Consider the following 27,807-nt stretch of genomic DNA (forward strand, 5'->3'; position numbering starts at 1 on the left):
TGAGTCGACGATTAGCCTGCATTTTTCGTAAAGTAGGAATTCCTGGATTTGAAGTTAGATTGAATTAACTTTAGGATTTCCTGTGGAGCTTCAAAACTCCGATTCTTTATATACTTGAAAATTCCGTAAAATGTTGAAAAGTCCTTTTGTTTTTCGAAACAGGAGCGAAGTTGCAGCGCAAATAAAATAACGATTCCAGAGCCACAACGTGATTACAAATATTTCAACGGATATACATAAATCAATGAATATGCAGACGAAAATATGAAACTGTTCTAAGTTGACTGCCCGAGATGGTGTGGAAAGACAAAGAATCCAGGTAAGAAACACGTAACATCCATTGGTCGAGCAGAGAGAGAATAGAGAAAGATCGAGGTGTTAGTTCGTTCCAGTCGAATCTAGCCACTAGTTCATTCAGTCCTATCGGCCACAGACGTCTATCTCTCGCAATAACGGCCTCCATTGATGAAATTCTGAGGTCGATAAACGACCAGCGGACCACGCAACAAAACAACGATCACAAGGAGCCACGCGTCGTACTCCGATTTATGGCGTTCAACAGTGCCTGAGGGGAGGAGTTACCTCCATGTCATTTTTTTTTTGCTCTTCATGGACAGCTGCTGCTTCTGGCTATGAGTGAATTGCGTACCTCCAACTATCACAACGTTTATGAATGAATTAAATTGATGTTGTGACTCGAATTAAACTCTTGTTCTCTCAAAGTAGCATAATAGCGAGTTTTCGATAATACGTATTCCAATTTCTAACTTTGTTGAGGAAGCAATATATAACGAATATACAGGGTGGTTGGTAACTGGTGGCACAAGCGGAAAGGGGGTGATTCTACGCGAAAAAAGAAGTCGAAAATATAGAATAAAAATTTTTCGTTTGAGGCTTTGTTTTCGAGAAAATCGACTTTGAATTTTCGCTCGGTACGTCTGCACTTTATCGCGTCTCGTTATAACGGATCTCACTGTAGATTTAAAAAGAAATTAAAAAAAAACCCTCCTTCCGTTTGTATCCCCAGTTAGCAACCACCCTGTATATAGATCTATGTATATCGTTATTACCGTATTATAATGTTACTGGAATAAAAAGTTATTACGTAATATACGTTACAAAACCTGTTTGTTTCGTTTAAGAATAGTATCATGATTTGCGAGCAGTAAATAAATTACGAATTTTAATCAGAACTCGAGAAACTGATGATATCATAAATTAATGAGAATGTTGAACTTCGAAAAAAGGGTATAGGAATATGAACTGGTTTCCCAAGTCAAGGACATGAACAACGCCCAAGTATTACTTGTATGCACGCATCACACGTTTATGTGTAGAGTGTTTGCAAACTTTAGGGACGTTCTTAAACTACGGAGCAAATGAGAAAATTAATAATAACTTTTGTATTTATCTTAAGACAAGAATCTTGATTAATGTATGCTTGCAGTAAGAAATTTTTCTATTTGCACTTTGTTATTCTTAGAAAAATATTTTATTTCTTACGGATCTCAAACTATTAATCACCGATATTGGAAGAATTATAGTTATGACGAATCTTTAACCATTGCCCTTTACAGCTAAAGGAACATCTGCAGAGAATTAGTCATTTTTTATTTTTACTGATACTAAACAAATGAATTTGTTATACGAATTTCCATTATCTTGTTTTGTTAAAACATTGTATTGTCCCAAATAGTAGTTCTGTTATCCATTATATATATAGAATAATCTTATCTGAATATTTATCGTTAGAATAGGATGATGTGTCCCCACTTACTCCTCAAACCTGATTACGATATAAACTCTATTTTTAAAATTATATCATATGGCATTAATCACCTGAAAGAAAATGATTAAATGACTTTAGCATAAAAATATAAAAATATATACATTTATCTAAATAATGGTATTCTAAACGTAATTTAAATATTAACGATTTGTTAACATCTACTGCTAAGATGCACGCAGGAAACGCGAATTATTTGAAAAGGAACGAAGCGACAGTGACAGGTGGAAGGCACCGCCTTTTCTCCCGATTTGCATGTGACCCAGTCCCGGCTAATCGTGAATGGTAGTCGGCCTCCGGATCGTTCGACTCGCTGTTCACGAACGACAACGCTTCACGTTAACTCATACAGGTTGTTCCACTATGAGCGAACGAAAATTTATCAGTCGATTGTTAGCGTGATTACAAATAAAAAATTCCACTCGCATAGCGAGAAATTCAATATTTAAAAAGATATCGTTTGCCGTTATCAGTTAGTAAGTTTCACCGATTTTCACGTATCTTATCGACCAAAATGTATTTCTATCCTTGAAATTAATAATCGTTCGGATAAGATGTTCTTTGTTTTATTCGGAAGATTTTAAGTATTTCAAGCAATGTCTTTCGTTTAACGCAAAGAGTTTATTTATACTACCGAAAAAGAGTGGAAGCGATAAACAACGCGATCATTCTGAAACTCAATTGTTAATTGTTGAAAGTTGGCCAACGGACGGAACGCAGATTTGATTGACTTATAGCGTGACAAGACCACCTTGTGTGGCACAATCTTGAAAATAGAACAGACATATTTTCGTTTTTGCGTCTATAAATCAGTCATTTACACATGTAAATGGTACATACCAGGGGAAAGTACGTTCTTTGCTGCTTTTCAATAACGCGTATCGTATCCGTGATGATACAACCTGTATAATAGCAGTATCAGCCCACTATGCTTAGGATAGATACGATGACAACGATGCCGCAAACGCGAGGATACGCCTCGTCGGTCTCGCGGTTGGACAATAGAAAATAACGTGTAATGCAATCGACGGCTTCGTTCCTATCGCCCACTGGTCGGGAATAATGGGCTACACCGTGGTTATAGTACAAGTAGAGCCGCGAACAATGGCCACGAGGGCCAGCGGGCGTGACGCAAGGAGTTCGCTTCTCGACCTCGCTCGTGGAATGCGTTTCTCGATGACAATAAGCTATTAGTCACTGCTGCACCACCAACGAAATAACATCCTGAGCATGGGTGACGTAACTCGGTGAACTTGGCTGATGGAACTGTTGCAGGCAAGAAGGCTACCATTGACACTGGACGTGAATTATCAAGAGGAGTAGCGATGGACGTTTGCATTTCATTTTCCAAGCGATATCATGTTTTGGATACCGTGAAAATTCGAATCGTTTCGAACACGATTCGATTGCAAATTGAATACGTATACGTAAATGACGTATATATATGGGTTCACGGTTCCTATTCTTATCGTGTTCGGATGCGACAACACGGATCTAATATATTTCCAGCTGATCGGGCTTTGCTGTTATATTAATTTACGAATTTCTTATTCGAAACGGGAGCTTGGTTTTCTTAACAGGATAGAATATATGGTTCGCGATATAGGCTAGTGGCAAAATCAAGCTACGCTGTGCTATAAAAAATATCCCAGTGCCTGACATCTCGATTATTACGTAGTGTGACGCAAAATCTTAACGGAGCGACCACTTTTCAATCTTGTATACGAAATGCCAAGCACCGGCGTGGAACGAGTCGCCCGATTTTTCGACGATATATTCCAGTTTTGTGGGGCATATGTAGATGCCCATTGAGCGTGACAAGTTACCCGACTTTTCTGCAACGACCTGCATATGCGGGACGATAACAGAGAGAAGAGAAAGCAGAACGGTGGCTCGCTCACGTGCGCACGTGATGAAGGTATCAATTAACGAGTGGACTTTCCGTGCTCCGGAGAACTAAAAAACGGAACAATGTCGCACGTTCTGTCTTGTTAAGGAAGGAAACTTGCCGTTACCCGGCTAGAATTCATCATCATTTCATCCGCGAACGCAATCTGCAAGTCGGTCTCCCGCGACTCGGCTCCATACTTTGTAGCGCGAGTTTATTTTCGTCCACGGATGTACGGCTATAAACTTCGTTTAGATGGAAAGTTCGAATAAGCTTCGTTCAGATTAATCAGGTTGAATTCAAACAAACTGAGACCTCCTGACGTATTGATAATATACCATATATTGGGAGAGAAAGTATCTACGTTTACTTATTTTAAATTATCAATATCTTATAGGATAGGTATTTTCAATCAAATTTCTCAATACGTATCATTTGAAAAAATATAAATAGGAATAAAACAAAGAACTTTTTATCAAAAAATAAAAATGTATGCGTTAAACAATAATAGATTTCTAATTTTTTATGCGTCAGTGTACCAATTCATAAAACTCCTATTCAACATAATGTATCGCAATGACGAAAAATGACTAACAATAACGATACTGTTAAAGAATTAAAAAATTAGTTTACAATCTACAAATTACAAAATTAACATGTACTCGATGATTCAGTCTTTGAGAAACCAGTGTTTTTACTAGAATTCCTCGAACGACCCTGAAGACCGCTATCCACAGACAAGTTCTATGTTCTCGTCATTCGCCCATCCTTCTTTTTGCGTTAATAAGACAGTTAGTCGTCAACTATATGCGTGTTCGAATCTCCACAGAGAAAACACGTTTAGAAGCCAACGACCACTTACGATCAGCTGAGACTGGGTCAGATGTAAATTAAGACAAGACAGCTTAGACGGCACATTCTCCTCCTCGTCGATTCATTCTCCCTACGAATTGACTTCTGAACGATACTTCGTGAAATGGAGATCGAGCTTTTTAAAATAGCAGATTTCGCAATAGAATGTATTATACATACATTGCAGTATGACTCGTTATCGTAAGTACTTTTGTACATTCCTAATTACCATAAGTGAACGTTTCTCGCGTCCCAGAATGATTAACAAATGCAAGGTGATTTAAAAATACTCCGATTGTAGGAACGGTAATGTTTGTTAGCGACAGTATCTTGTAAAGACCTTTGAAGGCAATTAACCCGACGCTATTTTACTTCTGACCGAAAGGATGTGTATGAGACGGACTGTAAGTTACTCAAGTATTAAATGTCAATGGTCTGTTTATTCGAGATTTGGCTCGGGAAGGTTCTGACCATGAAATAAGGCAGCCGGGATGTCTTCCGCTCAGACGACTGTAAGAGACGATACAATACTCTCACAGTCTTTCATAGGATGCAATGTTAGTAGTATTTGTTTCTAACATGTAGAATATGTATAATAGTATAGCGATTTTAAGAATCGTTTTCTTTGAATCGTAGGAATTTTGCGTGGGAATATTACTAGTAATTCAAGAAGGACGATCGGAAGTAATTTTCTTGTTTGTTGTGCATACAAAACAGCGTGGAGGAAGTTAATTAAATGAAAATGTCGAAGATGGACGAGTATTAATTATCTAATGAAACGATATAGTAAATAGTTTTCAAGGATTCAATCAGCTTTCATTTTGAAATGTAACTTAGCAATTTTCCAACGATTTATCGGCTATCGCACTCATTCAACGAATAGTTTTCTTGTTACTCTAGACTCTGGAACACAATGTTTTACGTGGGAAGCGTTCAAAAGCCAACAACGTCGACCATTCACAATCAGCTGAGCGCAACGTTACGTGTAAATCAAGATTCGACCGCGCCTCGACATCGTTAATTTGCTTCTCGGTCGCTTTATATTGCAACGGGTTTGCAAAAGTCGGTCGTTGAAACCGGCGTTGCAGCATTGACCTCGGTCCTTGGCATTCGAGGCTGCACTCTCGATGCCGACGATTCGCGCCGCGGGTCATCGTGTTCGCAGACTTTTTAGTTCGTTTCTCGAGAATACGTTTCTGTTAAAGCGGACGCTATGATATGTAGCTGTTTAAAGAGCTCCGTTTCTTCAAACGACGAGCTTCAAACCTTTGTAATTAGAATTGTGATTGCTTATGGTAGTAAAGGAAAAGAGCTAGACAAAATGGAATAGAGTTTTATAATTTAATTAGAAATATGAGAATTAGTAATTGTTACACAAAAGTTGTTCACTTTCAATGTACTAAAGTATAGTGGTAAAATGAAAGAGAGAGAAATTTAACAAAATTGAAATAACGTAGACACATAGGTATGTACGTACATATGTGTGTAATTTCAAAGTCACGGCATCGTAGAACTCAAATGTTGGTAAACTTTGTGGTTTCGATACTGATTTTCTATTAATTCCGGAATTAACATTTTTTATTTTTCTTCTTCTTCTTTTAGAGGAACGAAGAATCACAAGCGATACTCGTCACCCATACGTCGACTAGCAATTTCAATCGCGAGCACTACATACGAGATCGTGCGGAATTCCATCGAAGGGCAATGGTGTCTGACTTTTCGGTACCAATAAATGTCACTTATAAAACTCGTTCTCCAGCCGGTCCACTAATACACTGACATGGCCAGTACCGCCTTTCCCGAAGCTCTTTAACTTTCTCGTCCTCGTAAAGTCGCGTTTCTTCCGAAAAAATATTTCCTGCGACAATCAGGAATAAGCAAACAGTCCACTTACACGAGAACTAGCTAACTAGTCGCAACGATATCTTTTTTCAACTCTCCGTGTTTCTTTTCTATTTTCTTTTTTTTTTTTTTTTACACGATGAAAAATACCGAGCAATAAATTTCCGACTCCGAATGTTTTATATAAATGCACCATTGCGATCGGAAAGCTTTACGACCAGTTTCTTTGCAAACAAAACTTATTCGAATCCTTATCGAGATGGTGGATCGAGGTCGTGTAAATTATTGCTGAGTAATACTAATTTTTTTAGAGCAATTAACATGTTGCAATGACGCGATTCGTCGCCGATGTTTAAACGCGATTAATAATATTGGTAAATTGAATCAAATTAGTTTATGAAGCCTAAATGACGTGATTTGTAGAGGTTTCATATATAAGTTCTGGGATAATGTGGTAAGTATATTTGGATAGTATAAAGCGAATGTTATACTCAACGATTATTCTTACTTGACAATTTCCAAAAAATTAACGTTAAAAAGGTAGTAATGAAAATATATTTTCAACTATTCACTCCTATAGATTAAAAACTTGCAAATAACTGAAATCTCTCGATTATACAAATTTTCAAACATCTAAAATCTAAGAACTGCCAATTATTCTTCTCGAATTATTCTTGATAGGCAAATCACGAACGGAAGTATTTCAGAGAAGATACTGCGCTCCATTAACGAAGAGAAGTTAAAAGAATTATTCCGTGATCGCTTGCAAATGTGACCGAGAACACTAGAGGCATGCAGTTTGTCCGGTATCGATGTGCAACCGCGACTCGGCTTGCGCAATCCATTAACACGTCACCTGACTTAACTTTATTCAACATTTTCTGTCGTTTTACGAATCTTCGTCCAGTTCTTGTGACGAACGATCTTCTGCATGCTAATGTTTTTAATATGCGGAAATGAAAATCTTCTCGAAAGCCGTTGACGAATTTCTAGAATTTTTTTTTCAGGAATAAAATCACTCGATTGTCAATAATTATGAAAACGAAAAATTTTGATCGATAATCCTTGAACGTACATATTCAAGCGACATTGTAGTTAATATCCGACGTATCATCGAAGGTAAAACAATCAAAGGATCGTCGAACAGAGAAATTTATTAATTCTTTATTACTTCTACCGAGAAACGTAATAATCGAAATAGACATAAAAATCGTGCCGATAAATCTGCATATCCTCTCTTGATTCTCTCTGTTGTTCTGCGTATCGTTTTTACTTGCCTATCCGCTTAGCAGCTTAGACTCAAAGGCTCATTATGTAACTTCCCGCGTGCCAGCTTATAAGGAAGTCAAGGATGTTTGAAAGTGTAGTCGTTACAATATACTCTTCCCTTGGCATTCTTTGCAATTTTATCCTCGATGCCCACTCTCCTTCTTGTCATCAATTGTTTGTCTTTTCTGACTGAAGGAGTGTCCTACGAACGGTGCGTTTCTTTATCGAATATTGTTCAGCGTTTGTGCATAGTCTATTCTTTCTGTTTTTCGATATTGCTTATCCCCTTCAACTGTGTGTTAAAAATTAAAATTTTGTGATAGCAGTTAAAGGGAAAGAGTATGGCACAAAGGTAGGTAATTGTTAAAGTGGTAAAGAGAAACAGTTGCGTATTTGCGAGAATTTATATTTTACCGTTCGAAAGTTGGTATTTATGAAATTCACGCTGAAGATAACAGTTGTACTTATAGCCTAGGATAATTATGATAATTATATAGAAGGCTTTAAATGGATGACTCATTCATTTCATAATGTGGCAATGTATTCGGTTTTTAATATATTGGTAACTGGTGGTACAAGCGGAAAGGGGGTGATTCTACGCGAAAAAAGAAGTCGAAAATATAGAATAAAAAAATTTTTTTTTTAAATTCTTCCATCGAGACAACGATCTACAGTGAGATCCGTTATAACGTACCGCACGCGTACCGAGCGAAAATTCAAAGTCGATTTTCTCGAAAACAAAGCGTCAAACGAAAAATTTTTATATACACATATATATATATATATATATATATACACATGCATAGTCGTTCATACTTGGTTGTTGGATAATACGGCGGTTAAGAGAATGGAAAAGAAAAATCTACATTTCTTAAAAAATGTCAATAATACTGAAAAAATATGCATAGACCTGCCGTCTATGCTGACGTAACATTTGAAGGATTGGAAACGATAATTTAAGTATTATCGAGTTTAAAGAGTGGTACGAGTATCTTTAGAACTGAACAAATTTAAAACAATTGTTACGACACATACCTACTGTATCTCCAGTTTCTTCGTAACTTATATTTAAAGACTGTTGTTTTTTTTCAATAATTCTTTTTCAATAATTTTTTCAATAATTTCCTGAATTAATTTGTATATTATGCTATCAACCTTTTGAATGATTTAACAAATCTTCAATGTATAATTTTTGAATTATGATTTCATAATTTCTACATTCACGATTTTGGAAACCATTTGTGCCAGTTGTTGCTTCATATCGTCTTAAGGTACCATAAATTTGAAATATTGCAGAAGTATGCCAGTGCATTTCAAACGCCTTCGCAAATAAATCGTGTCATCATAGTAAAGGGTTCATTGAAGAAATTCTTCATATCGCTGTAGTATAAATTATATGATATGAACAATGTCGATATAATATAAACTGCACCGTTATTTTTCTTTCATTATAATTTATTATCTTCGCATAAATAGTTGGTTGAAGGTAAAACAAGCCTCTATTCACAATACAGATATTTCTTTGTTTGTGTTCATAAAAATATGAATTTGCATAAACATCAGCAGTCTATAATAATACATTATTATATAATAAATTATTTTAAAAATAACGCGTTACAAATATAAACGATACATATCATATAACTATGAACCTAAAACGTTACTCACAATCGGGTAAAGTACTTCCTTGCTTTCTATATAATTGACTAAACATCGATGGCAGTATACGGACAATGTGTTGTTTAATTACTCCTGGCTGAGAATGATATTTCCTGATGATGAGTCATCCGACGTTAGTAAAGTTCTGAGAGCTGATTAACTGTAATAAATCATCTCACGTTGCGTCGTAATTCGATGCTCTTCGTCTTTACATAGATACGTACGATAGTAGTCAGTCAATGTTTGCTCATGATAATATGTCCATATTCGCGATTCTCTTTTACCTATGCGAAATAAGCTTTATATCGTACGAAAAGTAGCTAACTTATTTGCCATTTTCCTTGAATCAACATCGTGTAGAATGTAGAATACTTCGTTAGTAGAAACAATGCTGCATGAGATACTCCATGTGTTTTCAATCTGTCATAAGGAGTTAATAATTCTAATGATAGTACATTAACTTTACCACTCAATCTGGTGTATAATATCTTAAGTCCTAAATCTTTTCTGTTAATACGTATATTTATAGATACATTCGTTATCCTTCGTAAATTTCTCATTCTCTGCTTATTTATCATCCATCTTCTGCTATCTCAATCTGCCATCTATCTATACGCGCACGTATCTGCAACGTATATCATCCGCAGAATGTTTTAATAAGAAGATTTAATAATCATCTGCATTGGTGAATTCATGCACTGCTCGTTTTACGACCTTGGTACGTTGCCTTTGTTATACCTCATCGTTTAAAGATACGGCGCGTTTGCAATAATAATATGTAGGCATACCTATATGACGCATCGCTCGTCGTTCGTTTGACGACTAACAGGACACGCTGCACAGAAATTAAACAAAACGTAAAACGACCAAAGCGTTACGCGAGATCGGATCTCCTACAATTTATTTAATATGCCATTGTATTAATTTTCGCAAGGTTCATGATTAATTAAGAAATAATTCGAGGCAATTCATAAGAATTATTCATAAATGATAGATTAATAACAATCGTGTGTTCGATTTTATGTTTCATGGATGGAATTGACTCGTTTGCGACTAAACGTTGGGATTTAATCTTTAAATTTTGTTTGTATTAAGCGCGCAATTAATGTTAATTGTATGCAAAATTGAGGAATGGGTTTACAGATAATACAAGTGCATTTCACATTATTTATGTAGAGTATTGAACTGTGTGAAAATGAATTTATTATTACAAGATAATATAGTATATTCTCTAGGAATTTGTTGATTATTGTAACGTATTAGTAAGTATAGTATTGTAATAATCTCTAAGAATCGAAAATCTTTCACAGAAACTTTGTAAGAAAGAAATAAAAATGGTAAAATTTTGAAATTGTATCTACTCTGAGTTAAAGATTGACTAAGGTATGCCGTCCATTTTGAAATATGAAAAGAAAAAAAATGAGGAAAACGCGCAAAGAGCTTTAAAACTGTATATTTTTTCTACAGTACCGTTACGAGTAGCTCGAAATATCAGAAAATAAATCAACGGAACAATGAACGCGTACAGAGGCGAATCGAATCGATGCCTCGCTTGCTGATATTCTTCGTTGAGACTCTGTTCTAACATTATGGCCATTGTTGTGATTATTTTACGCGCGTGAAAAGACCATTTTTTATCAATCCAGTGACGCTTGGTTTTGACGCGATTATTAAGCATTAAACTTCGGTTCTCCCTTTTGATTAATGCTACTTCAATAAATATCAATATCAGAAAGCAAACCCTTGGCAATTATATTCCCATAGATAATCTTATAATTCGCGAAAATTAGCGAATATTCGTTAAATCACGCGTGAAACTGGCATAACGTGATAAAACGACTCTGTTTAGCCTTCAAAATCGTTCAGCAAGATTGACGTGGCGTCCTCGCGACAGTCCCATTTGGAACTATAGTAGTACCAATAGCATATTCAGTTAGTAACTTGTGAAGCGGCTCTGAAACGGTACTACCTCATGGCTAGACGTGCGCGAAATGAGAACTGGTTGGGTATTAATTAACCATACTATAATTAACACGATGCCTACGTGGCATTTTTAATCCTTTTGCTTTTATTTTTGGCTTCGGATCCTTGTGAAGAGAATAGAAACATGCAATTCATTCCGAGAAAGTATTCGAAAGCATTGGTATGTAATTTAATGGAACAGGATGTGTGAGTTAGAGCGATTAGATTTTGTCATATTCGACGCCCGATTGTTGGTGAGAAGAAAACTATAGATATTTGTCCATTCATTATTTTTCTGGAAGAGATACAGCGAGGCAAACATGTGCTGGAGTCATTGACCAATGGTACCAAAATCTTCTCGGAATGCGAAGAAGTATTTCTTCGTCTCTGGCATTTGAACCATTAAGCATTTATTTAGACTCTTTAATTAAACGAATCGAATGAAACGAAAAACAAAAAATTTGTTTCTAGTATGTATTCGAAAACTAAAATGCCCAATTTTATTACACGAGTATTCCTTTAAACGCAAACAAAATTATTCAATAGCTTATAACGTCCAAACATCGGTTTGTTCGGTTCAATGTATATAGTAGTACCAATTCGACAATCAGCATTAAAATTTCACTTGTTAAATTGTTAAAATTTCACGAAACAATAATTACAATTTTAAGTAATCGGTCACGCGCTCGAGCGAAATCGATTTCTACGGGGCAAACAGGAACAAAGCAAGATGTTTGTTCACTGTGTAGTTAATTAACTGTGAGGTTATTCGCGAGTTTCAGTACGTGATAATAATCAGTATATTGTCGATAACAATTGGATCAAAAATTCATTTATTGCTGACGATAAGTTTGTTCAAAATTGTTTTATTAATTCATGTTAAGTACACAAACATTTTTTAATTGATAATTTTGAAATTTTCGATGTTCAATTCTTATAGAAAGCATTATCGAATGCATGCAAAAGTAATACGTTATATAAATTTGACGTATAAGAAGCTTAGTTTTATCGTTCCAATAATCATTACGTTCCGTTCCTTTAATTAACATACATTCTATATCTCCAAGCAAAATTATTACGTCTGCTGCGTCTTATTACCTCTTAATTGCTATACGTAGAATTTTTTGTATCATATAAGATTAAGACCTTTATACCGTAGCCTCAAGTAGTGCATTTGTGGAAGAGTTTACAGCAATATCTAAATGGTATTGAGTTTACCTTGACTCGGACAATTGTGCCTGTGACTGATCTGTGGCCTAGATTACGTAAATTCCGAACACCATAAGCAAACGTAATACCTTAATTAGTTCTAACGTGATATCATTGATAAAGTATGGTCGATTTCTTAATCCCAAGTAATTAAGATTATCATTAAGATGGCATTACAGTAGAAAAGTGGTTCTTAATTCTTTTATCTAAAAAATTTCGATATATTTTTCATACAAATAGAAATTCAAGATGATAAAGTCAGTATGAGGAAAGCAATGAACAAATTCATTGCAAATAAATGAGCAAATGAACAATGCCACGACGAAAGCTTGTGGATAATTATACATACTTGTTAATGAAAACCAATAACTTCTACCAGCTCGTTAATGGATGACCAGACTGAATTTTCTAGCATTAAACGGACAAACGAATTATCCTTTCGAGTTAGATATACGTTATAGCAGTTACAAGCTCGAGAGTGGCTACGTTTATGGCTTTATTTCAGAGCAGAGTATTACCATTTAACTGCATCTGTTTGCAAGTAATTACCATTTATCTAGTGGAAGAGTAGCGTGTTAACGATTATTTTACGTCATTAACCTTTTCTCTACTAGACTAATGTCTTAACGACCTATGGATTAATTTTTAACAGTGGATCGAGGAGAAATTTCTTCTGGAAACGAGTTACGGATATACACGTATGCATAGAACTCTTTCTTGATAGTAATTTAGCGTGCATCAAACTACGACGCGAGGTTAATCACATTGTTTGGAAATGTTTAAGAGAAATTTTTTACCCATTTACCGAGCAATTTTAGGATAAAAATACGCGTTTAACATTTAACATTTTAAAATTAGGATTACGTTAAATGTTTAAGTTGCCTCGAAACATTTTAACATTTTGATTAAAAAACACGCGGATACCTGGAACAGAATAAGGTGTATTTTGTGGTTGTGGTGCCCAGTAAGCTTGACTGATCGCTGGATAATGACTTTTCGATCCAAGGCTGGGCCCAGAATACTGCTTTCTGCTCTTCATTGCCATCGTCGCCTTTTCCTCCACGTGCACCGTGTGCGGGAAATTCGAAATGAGTCGTGCACGCAATCTCGATGCTAACTCGCTTTTCAACAAACTCAGACTTCACGAATATTAAACTCCACAAATATCACTGTATAAACATTCACCAAGGACGACAAAACAAAACAGTCAACGCTTCGCGATGATAATATTTTGTTTTCCAGTCTACACGATACTTATTTCGGCATGCCGACAGGTGATTTCGAACGAAACTTCTGTACAAATGAAATTATATACGGCTGTTAATCGATAGAAGAATAATTCATGCAGCAGCGATTTACCATTTATTTTCAATAGATTTACGTTTTTATGCAGATCGTTACGCGTTCCGACGCAACACGTGTCTTGTGTCCAATGTTCCGATTATTTCCCGCAAACGGATCTCGCTCTTACATAACCACACCAACGATGCTCATGAAACGTGGAACAATCGTGACAACAACGATCGTCGATAGCAACGGTGCGAGGCTTGTTTCTGACACCGTCGACGTATCGACTTGTCCGATCGGCTTGATCGCCAATCAAAATAAAACGGCCTCTGTCCGCCAACCGAAACAACGCTTCTTCCATCGATTCTAGCAGAATTTACTGTAACGATCGATTATCCATGGCCCCGATGTATACATTTGGATTTAATGTTGGCCGATTACGTGCATTTCAGTCTGAAACAAATACGTCGGAATAATGGTGGTGGACAAGCTGTCGGCGCGATGATACTCTGACTCGAGTACTCGAAAATAGATGCTGTCTGCCGTTCCAGGAACTTTTGCTTGGCGTGCCTGTGACCGATGATGATAAGGCACGCGACTCGCGACAACGATCCTTCTGTATCGTGTAATTCACCTTTCTACGTAAAACTTTTTGTCGCTAATCAGAATTATAACAGCGGTTCACTAACTGACTACAATTCGCTTATTTGGCCAGTTATCAAGGAAGATGTATTTCTAGAAATTCTCTCTTCTCCGTTGAGCATGAGCGAGACACGGATACGTGACACATTTGTTTATTTTATTGCGTTATTCGTGACGAAATCGAAGAAAAATTTCCAGGTAACATAGTAAGTTGATATGATTTTGTTTTTCCAAATAATCGACGATAAGATAAAATATAGTCCATGGTATTGGTTCGTCAAATTCAAACTTCGGAACAACCACGTTTCATACGTATCGACATTGACCTATTGTTAAAAACCCACTTCACAAAAACAGTTTCAAGAACCGATACGATAACGACGGCCATTTAACGAAGCAAAATCTTAGCCAGTTAACGCGACATTACCTATCGACGGCACTATCGATTAATCGAATCACCATCACAAGAAACAACGTCCAATAGCAACGCGAGCTTTTACGATTTCACCCGCGCACACGATCGTCGGAAATGTCGAATACGCGCACGCCTATCCTCGCGTGCAACTTGTGTGTTCACGAGCGAGTGCACGTTGCATATATATGTGTGTGCGTGTGTGTATCGCGCACGAGAAAACACGCGACCGTTGTCTCTACCGGTGCCGTATAAACGAACGGTAGGACTCAGTTCGTCGCTCGACACTCAACAAGTGAGAGAACCGGCGTTCGCCTCAAGCTTCCACTGCCACTCGTCACTTCGTACTTCTTCGTGCGCTCACGACTGTTTTATTCACCTCCCCTGACACCTCTCGTCCACAAACGTCCCTTCTCCTCTTTTCGCACGAGTTCGTCCTATCCTTGTCGCTCTCAATCTCCTCTTCCTACCTTTGCGTCTTCGCACCTCCTTCTTTCGTCTTACCGCCGTTTAACCCTATCCCTACCCATTCTTCCTGGTTTCAAGCATCAGCGCATCAAACGTTCAATTTCCGCTTCTGAGCTTTACGCGAGCGTGCAAGTCGAATATTTAATTTCCTCTTTAATTTTGAATAATTTCACTGGCAGGTATAAAAAACTTTATTGAATAATGTATCGTCTACTTTTTTTTCTTTAATAATCTTTTGCCATCTTCCAAGCATCATCCAAGTTTCATTATTCCCCTTTTAAAAAGCTTTGCTTTCGTATAAAACGATAAAAATACCACAATCAAGAAGAAACGAATAAACTTCCTAGTCAGTCGTATACGTATATAAATGATGAAGTATTAATTTTGTCTTCGTTAAAAAAAAAGAAGGTTTCGCTTATGGATATAGATACGATAGCCATGACATATGTCATCCGATATAATAGCTATACATGTAATATAAACCTAATTATCAAATTATACCATTTAATAGATAAATATCGTAACACCACTTAACAAGTCTTAACTGCATTTTTCTTTTTTTAAATATTTCAATATGGTATTTAACGACGTAATCAATATTAAAATCAGATTTCTTTGGATTTAGTTGTCGTTATTATTTTATTAAGAAGTAGTCCTTGAAAAAAAAAGAAAAGAAAAAGAAAAAGAAGACTAGGTATTTGTTTTCTTCTTTTTTACTTCAATTCTTATGATAATTCTATTCTAATTCTATTCTAATTCTATTCTAATTCTATTCCAATTCTATTATAATTTTCATTGGAAAATTGCGAAGTTTCTTTGCAACAGGTAAGGTTGTTTTAATAATTAAAATAATGCCAATGCAGAATATACACACTGTACATTAAATCCTTTTTGTATTTTCAAGTTATACAATAAAATACGGAGTATATAGAATGATATTGTATCACTTCTTTAAAGGTATAGAACCAATAGCATTACCCGTACTAATAAATTACAAATTTCACGTGAATATCTAGAAGCTTCTTATCGTTAGACATGTGTCGTGGCAAATAAAAAATGGCAAGGAATTTTACGTCTTTTATGCTTACAAGATAATATTGCTCATGAAATAGGATTAACATGCTTCGATTATCAATGCAATTGTTCTAGATTCCTGTTAATATTGCCAGCAAAAAAAAGACCAGTGTCAATCCTTATGCTTTTCCTTCAAACCTTTTTGCTTGTCCTAACATATTATCCTACTCTCATAATGCAGTAAATTCACTTATTTATAAAATTAAAAATAACCACAATCAAATAAATTTTACGGCGAACGATTTGCTTTGACGCATTCCATTCACGTACCTTTAACGTTGTTTTGGCTGCCCTTCCTTCCCCTTCTCTTCCGCCACGATTTACGAGATTAGATCATATCGTGTTCTAACTTAATATGCTCCCCGTATTAAGATCACACACCATCATCCGGAGAAAACAGAGCAACCGATTGCGAGCCAACAGAAAATCGTACGACCGGCCAGAGGCTCGCACACGGCACATGTGACCTGCTTCGAGCGTAAAACATTAAAACACAAGTTGGATTCTCTTCGACCAGGAAAAAAGAGGAGGCCTCTTCAGTTTAGGTTACACATAAGCGTAGAACGACGAGATACAGTACCAACTGATTGTCATCGCAAGACACACATTGATCGCAGAATATTGTGCCACAGTACGAACTCGAAGTAGCATGCTGTGCGTTACAAAACTCAATTTCTGTTTCAGTTGTTTTGGACGTAGTTTTGAACTTCGGCGTTCTATAGCTATAGAATATGGCTCTGTTTTAGTAACAGTGTTATTACGTGTGTGATATAATAATATATCACAGTAGCCATTGTAACTAAGCACGGCAGCTAAATCTGGGATCTGAAACTGATTCAGATATAACAGAAACAATTGTGTACGTATATCGTCCGCCTAAATTCAAATATAAAATAGATATAAAAGTTACGACATTTTAATAACAAACAAGAACCTGTTATCACGAGAAAGAAAAAAGAATTTTCATTAACACACAAGCATGCCGAATAATGTAAATACAAATGCAACAATGTGATACCATTTAATTTAAAGCTTATAAAAAGGTTCTCAAAACATTCGTGCTGCTGATATGAAATAGCCAGTGATAACATCAGTGACACGGCTTGTATCCGGTGTATGTCACGTTACTGGAATCTGACGAATTACAGGAACGTGCAATCACGATCCTACCGTGTTCTCATCTTCTCTTTATCCCATGCACGAACTTCCTGTTTTCATTGGTCCAGATTTTTGGCTGCAGCGCAAACACAGAATGCGGAAAAATAAAAACTCCTGCTGCACAACAATGCGTTTGCATTGTTTCACGCTCGTTACGCGCTTTCCAACAATCGTGACATAAATTTGGGATTATTGCTTTACTTTTTAACTGGTGAAGCGAAAGGCTCGTTACTGCCAGTGATAATCTGGCTTATGGAAAAAATAGATAGAATCGCGTTCGGTAAAATTGAATTGTATGTAGTGAGATAAAAGAAAGGGTAGGAAATGTTAAATTAAATAGTTGAAAGAAAGCTGTGTTTATACAATAACTGCCTTCACTTCTTCGAAGGAAAATGCTATTATTCGTCTGTTTCATTTTTATTTAATTAATAGGTGTATCGTTAGAAGATAACATTCGATAGATCTATAGTTTTTAATTGTAAAAAGTATTGCGACCTTTTCTCAGAGAATACTTCCGCAAAAGAGGTTCCCTTCGTTGCATCCTCCAAAGATGAGTAATTCTATTTTGACACTTGCAATTGAGTTAGAATGGTAGGCTTCAACGTTGATGAATGGTAATTGATATTTGTGGTACGAGCGACACTAACCCGGCATGGAAAATACGTAAACGGACACGAGGGCCAGAAATATAATTGCGCTTATTTACGAGAAAGATTCGGTGCCAACAGTCACCGAGTTGATGAATTACAGTTGGTTATCATTTCAACGTGGACACACCGGACATTTAGACCGAGTGGTTGATGAAAACCTAAAAGAAATTTTTATTTGAAAAATTTCAATGAGCGAATAACATACAATGTATGAACGTAATATACATATATGGTATATTCTGTAATTTTTAAAAGTTATATCCTTTATATGGTATTACGTAATATGTAGGACAAAAGATTAAGAATTCTATAGCGCGGAAAAATATCTACAAAAATTTTAAAGACATTTTTATGCATGTTCTTTCCGATTTCTCACGCTTATCAACTTCGGTCATTTTCAAGTTTATCTTGAATAATGTACATTGTGAAAGAACGCGTGATGTAACAGAAAAATAACGGAACCCATCGTTACCAATTCTCCTATTTGTTTCTTTTCAATGACGTATTTTGTACGAACCAATTGTTTAGAATAACCAAACTGCGTGTCGATCTTCTACGGAACTGCTGAATTATTTAAAAGTAACACAAAACGGTTATCTCATACAATGCAAATCATTTTTTAGTCATCATTCTAGTTCTATTGTAAATATTGCATGCAGCTTATGAGAATATCCCCATTTCTGTTAAATGTGGATAGCTCTTAACGCTTTTGTATATATTAAATCTAGATAAGAACTGTTGTTAACTTGCATAAAAGTTTCATTAAACGAATTATCAATTAGACTACAACGCATGCTTAATTTTTCTTTGTTATTTGAAACGCAGATTTCTTATACAACTATTAAATACTTTTCTGTTTTCATCTCTCTATAGTTGGAGCCATGTAAAAGTAGTCAAAATCACTGTATATAGTATAACATTACGTTATTTGATAAATTAAAAAAATTTTTAGGAACGAAGTGCTTTAGTGGAATATTTTATCACTCGTATTTTGACCCATTTTCTATGAATAATCGCATCATTTTTAGTTACTATACCAGTTATTAAATCATCTTACATAGGCATCTTGTAAGGGAAATTTAATCTTGGCGTAAAAGCTAAGGCAAATAAAACATGTTCCACGTTCGATGCGTTAAATATACGCTGAACCAAACATCGTGGTGTGTATCTACGTTGGTCTTTGTGTACATCGGTTTCACGGCGAAAACATCGATAAATCGATCATCGTTTCTGTTTTTAGTTCCGTGCATAGTCGGTTAGTTTGCAAATCAATTTCCCTTGGTGAGAAATTTGCTGTTGAAACATAATGCGCACAGCTGCCCGCTAAACTCATCTTCATTAATAAATTATCAAACCACATCGAGACGTGAAAAATTCAAGAGTTGTCATCACGACAGGCTTCTAATGTCAAAAAATCAAGTTTTCTTAAAACCGCTATTTTCAAAAGTTTTTTGTTCGGAAAATATTTGAAATTTCGTGCTTGCCAAGTAAATTATGTGTAAATTAAATCTTAATTACAGACCACTTGTATCTGAGAGAATTCTGAATTTTTGCTTCATGACTACTGCCTAGTTAAAAATTTTAGAAACTCCAACACTCGAGCATATTCGATTATAAATTATCTAACAAATAAAACTGGATGCTATGTACATAATATATATCATATATTTTATAAAGTAACGTTTATCGCTAGAACCATCCAACAACGACGATTTTAATTCACTTTTCTCAATCGATCTATTACTATTTTCTATTCTCAATTTATTTTCACCTCGCTTCAATAAAAAAAGTTACAACAAATCATCCTCGATACTTCACTGTCCAACTACCCGCGAATCTCACCAAGTCCCTATATACAATTCAAAACACTCAAACACAATGGTCGGTTTCACTAACCGAACTCTCGATCGCGTGTTTACAAAGAGACCTCCATTCCTCTCTTTTACATTTTAATTTCGTGCAAGAGGAGCAAAAGCAGTAGACACAGATAGTATAGTCAATGGAAGAGATACAGCGATATTATACAATCGGTTCGGAAGTTGTATCGATATGTTTCATTTGGGAGGAGGACTCTCTTGCACAATAATCTACTGATCGATAATAATAGTGGCAAGCTGTAGATTGTAGACTTCCACGCAAATAGCTTTTACACGTTTACCTCATTTTTCTCAGATATTTCAAAGTGTTAGTTAGGATACTTGAAGCAAAGACAGATGTCGCCACTTAATTTCCGACCTCACTATTGTTATTCCAGCAACCATACAGGACCGCGCCGATGACTATTGGTCGATTCACGGAGGGCACGAGGTCATCGTTGGCATCGGAGTTTCATGGATATTTGTGGCCTGTCCCTACTCGAACGACGTCGATGATGCATTATTTATACGCGGTCGGTTGTATCGCATACATCGTCATCATCGAAGTGACGCATTATCGATGAGAATCCACGCGTCGACGCTGTTGTAGGAACTTCCTTGAGACGTCTCAGCCACCGGATATCGCCGTTAGAGACAATTTTTATTCGAATTTCCGACCACGATTCCACCGTATCTATCCATTCTTCTGTGTATCTCGAATCGTGCCGCCTCGTAGATCGAATAAATTTGATCGTTTCGTGGATTCCGATTGGATCTGACTCCATTGTGAAATTGTCTCTGGTCCATTCCTTTTTGTTTCAACTTTAGATGATTACGGAAATATGTGGAAATGGGTTAAAAATATACATATATATATATATCTATGAATTACGTATTCACGTAATGAATGACGATTTAAAGTAGTCATCGATAGAATGAAATAGAATATTAAAGTTGAATTTACCAATTACTGATTATACAAGAATTGAGGGATTCGTACAAAAATAGGATATCACAAGAAACAACCTTTGTTGCTGAAGAATAACATGTTTGTGTTAACAAGATTGTTATTTTATCAGGGTATCACAAGTACTGTTTTCTTAGACGGTGATTTACATATAGATATGACTCAATCTAATAACAACAGTACAGGGGAGGAATATAATATCCTCCAGTACTTCGTTATTTGTATCTCTTTTGTACTTGTATATCTTACATGTATGGTTGATTATACCAACTTAATTCGAAGATTGTTTAGACATTGATCGAAATGGACAGAAAGATCGCGACTGGTGATGACTGGCGATCCGATACGTACGAAACGCGTACAGTTTGCCACCGATTACCGTCGTGTCGTTTAGCTGCAAAACACCGATAAATAATGAGTCAAGGGCATAGATGCAGGCGAAGGAAGCGAAAGACAATGTGCGTGTTCCATTATTCATGGCTGCATTTGCTTTCTTAGTAGGATCTCTTTTCAAGAGGCTCTTTAACATAGAAATAGTACAGCTATTCCTTGAGTAGAAACAGTAATATCCTTTTAGGTAGATTTTTATCGAACCTTCAGAGTTCATCTAGACGACGAAGGTTTTTCAAGGTACAGACGATCACCAGCAAATGAATTCATTTGAAATGTCTGCTGTTCCATTGTGCGACGGTTTTACTTAAAATTGTTTTCTGCCGTGTTTACGTGTTTATGTTTGCCGTCTCGTTTCTTAGACACATTGAAAATGAAAGTTATAATTTGTTATATCTTGAAAATAAAATTAGAAGCTTATAATTGGATATCATCCTTTTCTTTCGTAAAAACTCATTGGTTGTTCAAATGTCTTGTATATTTTAATATACAATCATTTTTGTTATCTTATAAAATCTGTATTGTATAGTTTCGTACACTAGCTTCATTCTCCCACTGAAATATAGATAGTACGATATAAGATAGCGAAAATCGATCAACTCTTCAAACAAAATAACGAATAGAGCAAACAAGAGACGATAATAGGCAAGTAATTTGCGTGAATCGCCGCCGCAATATATTATTCTTTGTCCGAATTACACCTTTTGACTAATTACTATAACTAATGCGCTCAACAGAATTATTTGATTCGTTCGCCTTGACACTCCGACTATTGTATTTGGCTGAATTTCCAACTAATGGTTCTAAACTACTATAAATCGACCTATCAACGGATGCTGTGATTTCGTGCATAGCTTGAGTCATCCTTCCCCTTTGGCCGACATTTCTCCTATTAAATCTGCCGCTTATATTGTTGCAGGATAGAATTCCTGGACAAAACTCACGGTTTTCGTGCCAACTGTTACATTAATTCCCGTCCACGTCGTGTTTCTTCTACTATCTAGAAGTTGAAGCAGTTTGTCGTTGAATTCATTAAATTGCAATCTCGTCTCCGTCCAGGTATAACAATAAATTTATTACTATATTACAAATGTTTATGCAACTGTGGAAGATTAAAAAAGCAACGAAACATACGGAATGGACACAGCATACAAAAATATCGATATCACGAATAAAAAGATTTCGTATATAATTATATATCACTCAAAGAATCGATATTTATATCTGAAGAGGGATGGTCAAGAACCACATTGCACTTGGAGATTATTTTTGTTACGACGATAGGAAAACGTGGAACATAGTGAAGTATTACTCTCTTGAAAAAGCAACATTCTATGTATAGGATTTATTTGCGCTTTAACAGATTATCATACGGTGTAGTAGTATGATAATGCGTGTACACGTAATAAACTTGATAATTATAAAATATCAATGCACACGGTAAAACAGAATATGAGATGACGAAATAATTCAAAAGTCGTTAGGTATGTCATATGTGATAACGGGAATAATTCGTGACAATGTGAAAGTACATCAATAAATCAGTAAAACAATAATAATGACAGCGAACGACGGTTATTTTCAGCGGGTACGACCAAGTTATATAATTTTGAAGTTTGTTTTCATCTGCACATTTTATAGGCAGTATTTTTCTTCCCTGTATATTTTCCTGAATGTTTGTAATTTCGCCGTTATACAGATTTTTGATATTTACATGCAGACTTTAAGCTTCTTTAAACTCTGAAAATCGTGGAAACTGTGCAACTATTAAAAGCTTTAAATATTGAGAATAACACGATATATTCAGCCGTATGATTTTGATAACTGAATATTGCATAAATTCTTTGAAGAAAATAATCGTGAAAAGGCAAATTCACTTTTAGGAATGAGAGAAAGAAACTTAATTTCACTGAATTTTATTGAAAGTATAGTGTTTTAGGAAAAAATTAATGGAATAAAATTATGTGAATGGCAAGGGAAATGTGAAAAGAACAGAGAGGTTTTACTAGTACGTAATTTTTGAAACTTCATTTTATCTTATATGTCCTGTTATATGTTACCCTTTTATATATTTATACAAGAATTATAGCAATTTAATTTGATTCTAGCGTTGAATGCGATCCATTTTGAGCAGCTTATCGCTGCGTTTCTAGATTATCCAACTCATTCGAGGCAAAGAAACTGATTGAAATCATTAACAATCTGTCGCGAATAAAATCGAGATAGATGACTATGAATGAGTCTGTTAGGATCGTATGCATTCATGATTAGCTGACCTTCCAGTTCTGTTACGCGAAATGGATTTTCCACGCATGAAATAATTGATGACGCTTGAAAGGCTTTCCTTGTGACCGAATGTAACGGAGAATAATGCATTCGAATTCGCAGCACCTGGTGTAAATTAAAAATACGTCGGCAATAACATGTTTCCGTGTAGTTGTTTCGGGTATGTGTAAAGTGTGACGTGTTAACCAGAAATGGATATCTCTATCAAAAGGATTCAAAGGTTGATCAAAGCGAAATCGCAAACATTAAAAAATAAATGGACTATGGATAAACGTGAATTACTCTTCGCGTAACGATACTGTGCTTTTTGGTAAACATCGATTATTTTCTTACTTCATACGATATACGTATACACGTATAAACACATCATACTAAAAGTTTAGAAGTGTTTCGTTGTTTCGTAGTTTCGTAGTTCACCTAGAAAAAACTAAAGATAAATAAAAAAACAAATGGGGAGAGAATTCTACGGGAAAGAACAAATATTGTGAAACATTTTTTTGTATAAAACTTTGTTTTCAGCATAGGTTTATAAGATTAAACGTAGGCCTTTGATAGTAATCGTGAAAAGCTATATTCTACGTATACTGGATTTTTTCAGAACTGTCAGATTCTCTTTGGTCACCGTGGTATTAAATATAATTTTTAAATATAATTTTTGCTAGTAATTTTACTTTTTAAATAATCATTTAAAACCTGCCATTGATCATTCCAGATTGGCCATTGTTAACAACATGTACCAATCATACAATTACTCAACCTCAGTCAATTTCATACAACCAAAATAAACCACGTCCAATTCCATTAGAATTCTTGAGAAGACTTCCTCTTCCAACATCTCACACACATCACATGCAGAAATAACATCTAGTTCGCTTTCGCGTTCTACAAGATCAATGAATGGCTGGCGTATTAGGTATTTAGGATACACAAATCCGTCCATTCCGAATTCTCTTCCACGTATAATAGGATTTGGCAACCTGCACTTTCTCAGTTCCGGTTGCGGTACGTTTTACGAATCGGTTCTTTTCGGGCACGATACTAAACGGTCGAGCGTGATACTTACTGGGTCGACGAGCGGCGATTTTATTATGCGGCATCCGTTAAATATTAGCTGTAATACAATATAATATGTGTACGTGTGTGTGTGTGACGAAGCAACAGTGTACGCGGTGTCGAGCTGCGTTGTGTATAAATATTTGGCCGAGTTCCAATTTGCTTCACCATTCCGCATTGGTCGCGAGATTCGTACATTTGCTTTTCCAACGCCAAAGCCACTTGTAAAGACCACGATGACGTGTTTCATTTCTGAATGCTTCCTACCGGACCAAAACGTACAAGGGAACCGTAATGACGAGAGAAGATGCACGACTGCTTACGCACACGATCGTTCTTGTCACGTTTTACTTCTGGATGTTGATTTTTCCTTGGTATTTGTGTTTCAATGTTGCTTGTGGTTGCTGTTTTATTCACGGCTATCGATATTTCTTTGATGTTTCATTTACAGATGTTTATTTGCCTATTAGTGTTGCTGATCGTTGGTGTTCCGTGTATCGATGCTAATTTTTACTTTGTTTTCTATTCGTGGATGTTATTCGATGTTACACGAATGTCGTTTGTCATTGGTATTTTGTTCCATTAATAAAGAATAGGCTAATTTTTCTTCGTTCAACGAGGTTACTCTCCGCCATATCGAGAGCTATAAATTTTTCATCAGAAACCGTATCAATTAAAATCACGACTCAACATTTTCTAATCTCAGCTCGGAAATGCTTAACGAGATTTAAGCAGGAAATACTTTTAGTTGCATTTAATTTAAGAACAGTATGCATTTGTTATTTACATCTTAACGAAGGGAATGCATTTCGAAATCCGATGTACATATCCTGCTTTTAAAGGTGTACATATTTTCAGGATCGATTTACTTTATTTTTTCATAAACGAAAAACACGTAAATACGATTAAATTCTGATAATTTGAAATAAACAGCTCCGAAATGAATTCGATTTAACGAGAATTCGAATTAAAATCAATGAGATAGCAGTTAACAATTTCTCATTTCATAATTACTTTTTCTTGTTACGATGATTTAATGAAATATGCGCACAAAGCTTTAGTTTCAATTCGAAACATAATGGTAAACGAATTCTTTTTTAATGTGGTTAATAATCGGTGATACGATAAAAGATGGGTGGTGGCATTAGCCTGTTATATTTAAACTTCGGGGCAATGACATTTCATGTACGTTAACGTAATACTGAAATGTAATTCACGTATGATAATTGATCATTGTCAATAAATATTTACTACGAATACTGTTATATCTGAATCTGTCGCCAATTAATTTAACAATAACGATGAACATGATAAAGGGCAATGAAATTTCCAAGAACGTCAAGAGAGAGATCGCCAGTAGAATCTTTAACGCGAGCAAGATCATACCGATGTTCGTCGATATCGAATCGGTAGCCAATTCTCGTATTCCAGCCCGTGGAAGTATCTGCGTGGTTTCTTGGTATTCCGTCTCGAACGAGTGCCAAGTGCATTCGAATCAAATCCGCGAAGCCGTGTATCTTCGTTCACGCGTTCGTTTGCCAGGAGAACGTAGAAATGCGGGGTCGCATCACGTCGTTAATGTTATTCATTGCCGCCAGGAGAGACGGAAACGCGTGTTACATACTTCCGTTACGGGCCCATAGGCCTCTGTTTCGGTAATGCACCGTAGTATGTTTGTAATCCAGTAATTAATCCGACTAAACTAAAGAACGTGTCAACTTGCCTTATTCTCTTTTACTTTTACCTTTACAATTATTCGCTAGAGCGAAAACAACAGACATTGATTACGCAGCAAAATTCCAACGAAAATGGATGATTATGTTGTGAGATATCAGGATTATATCGTAGTAAGTAGTTTACAAAAGATTCCACAAACGTCATTATTTTACGTGGTTTGAAAAACTTTAATGGCCCATATATCAGTATTCTGTGCCCTGCTATTACCATCTATCTCATCGATGCGATATCGGTTCTTAGTAAATTAATGAAATAAAATCCTAGTCTAACTAAAGAACGACTAAACTAAAGAACGTGTCAACTTGCCTTATTCTCTTTTACTTTTACCTTTACAATTATTCGCTAGAGCGAACACAACAGGCATTGATTACGCAGCAAGATTCCAACGAAAATGGACGATTATGTCGTGAGATGTCAGGATTATATCGTAGTAAGTAGTTTACAAAAGCTTCCACAAACGTCATTATTTTACGTGGGTTGAAAAACCTTAATGGCCCATATATCAGTATTCTGTGCCCTGCTATTACCATCTATCTCATCGATACGATATCGATGCTCATACTGCAACGATATTTCTTAGTAAATTAATGAAATAAAATCCTATTCGTTGATACTTTTGTTAAAACCGATACAAATTCATTTTCACGTCACCAGGACGTTTTCCAATCGCTCATACTTCTTCAAATTGTACCGCTATTCATGCGTTTTCCCTACAATGGAAGAAATTAATAATGCGTGTTGCGTTTCGTTCGAAACTCGAAGAGAGAAAGGCGTCGAATTTCATATTATTTAAAAGCAAACGCTGCCATTTTATAGAATGACGCACACAAGAAATCCTAGTAAGCGTGGCGTGTAAAAGGTAATCAGGTCGAGTAATTAAAATCGCCGATCGTATTGAACACTGTGACCTATTGCGAGCGACGATTCGTGTCGCCGTATTTATTAGCTTCATGTACCGTTTTCGATTCGCATGGAAAAATACTTGTTCGTCAACGTACACGGTTCACGCAATTCCTCACAATGATGTTATTATATTCCACTGTTATAAACACGATATTTACATGGAATGTGTTTTTATGCAGATCCCACGTACCTGGAAACTTGTTTCTCATCGAATGGTGTTTGGTTTTATTTGCAACCAGGAGTTCCGCGCTATATGGATTATTGCCGATAGACGAAGCTAAGTTAATAAAAAATAATTCTGTAATTGAATTAAAATACTTTTCTTCAAACGTTTAAACAAGGACTCAGGAGTAATTTTCCTTCGACCGTTGTTTATACACGGATAAAATATATCTTTGTTTAAGCGTGCAATTAAGCGATTTCTTGGAGAGGAAGCCAGATCTAAAATAGCTTCCCT

The 27,807-nt window shown here is 35.9% G+C and overlaps 1 protein-coding gene and 1 long non-coding RNA gene across 2 annotated transcripts in view; both read right to left on the bottom strand.

The window, feature by feature from the left end:
- The window catches only part of LOC100744069 (CUGBP Elav-like family member 2), a 300,281-nt gene that overhangs the window by 29,930 nt on the left and 242,544 nt on the right, over positions 1–27,807 (bottom strand).
- Positions 8,418–13,502, bottom strand: LOC117151966. Its single transcript, XR_004462153.1, has 3 exons — positions 13,392–13,502; positions 9,306–10,131; positions 8,418–9,204 (listed from the first exon to the last, which is right to left on the bottom strand). It is a non-coding gene; the product is annotated as an uncharacterized LOC117151966 (long non-coding RNA).

Source organism: Bombus impatiens, unplaced genomic scaffold, assembly GCF_000188095.3.
Source record: "Bombus impatiens unplaced genomic scaffold, BIMP_2.2 scf_0551, whole genome shotgun sequence".
Taxonomy (NCBI): Eukaryota; Metazoa; Arthropoda; class Insecta; order Hymenoptera; family Apidae; genus Bombus; species Bombus impatiens.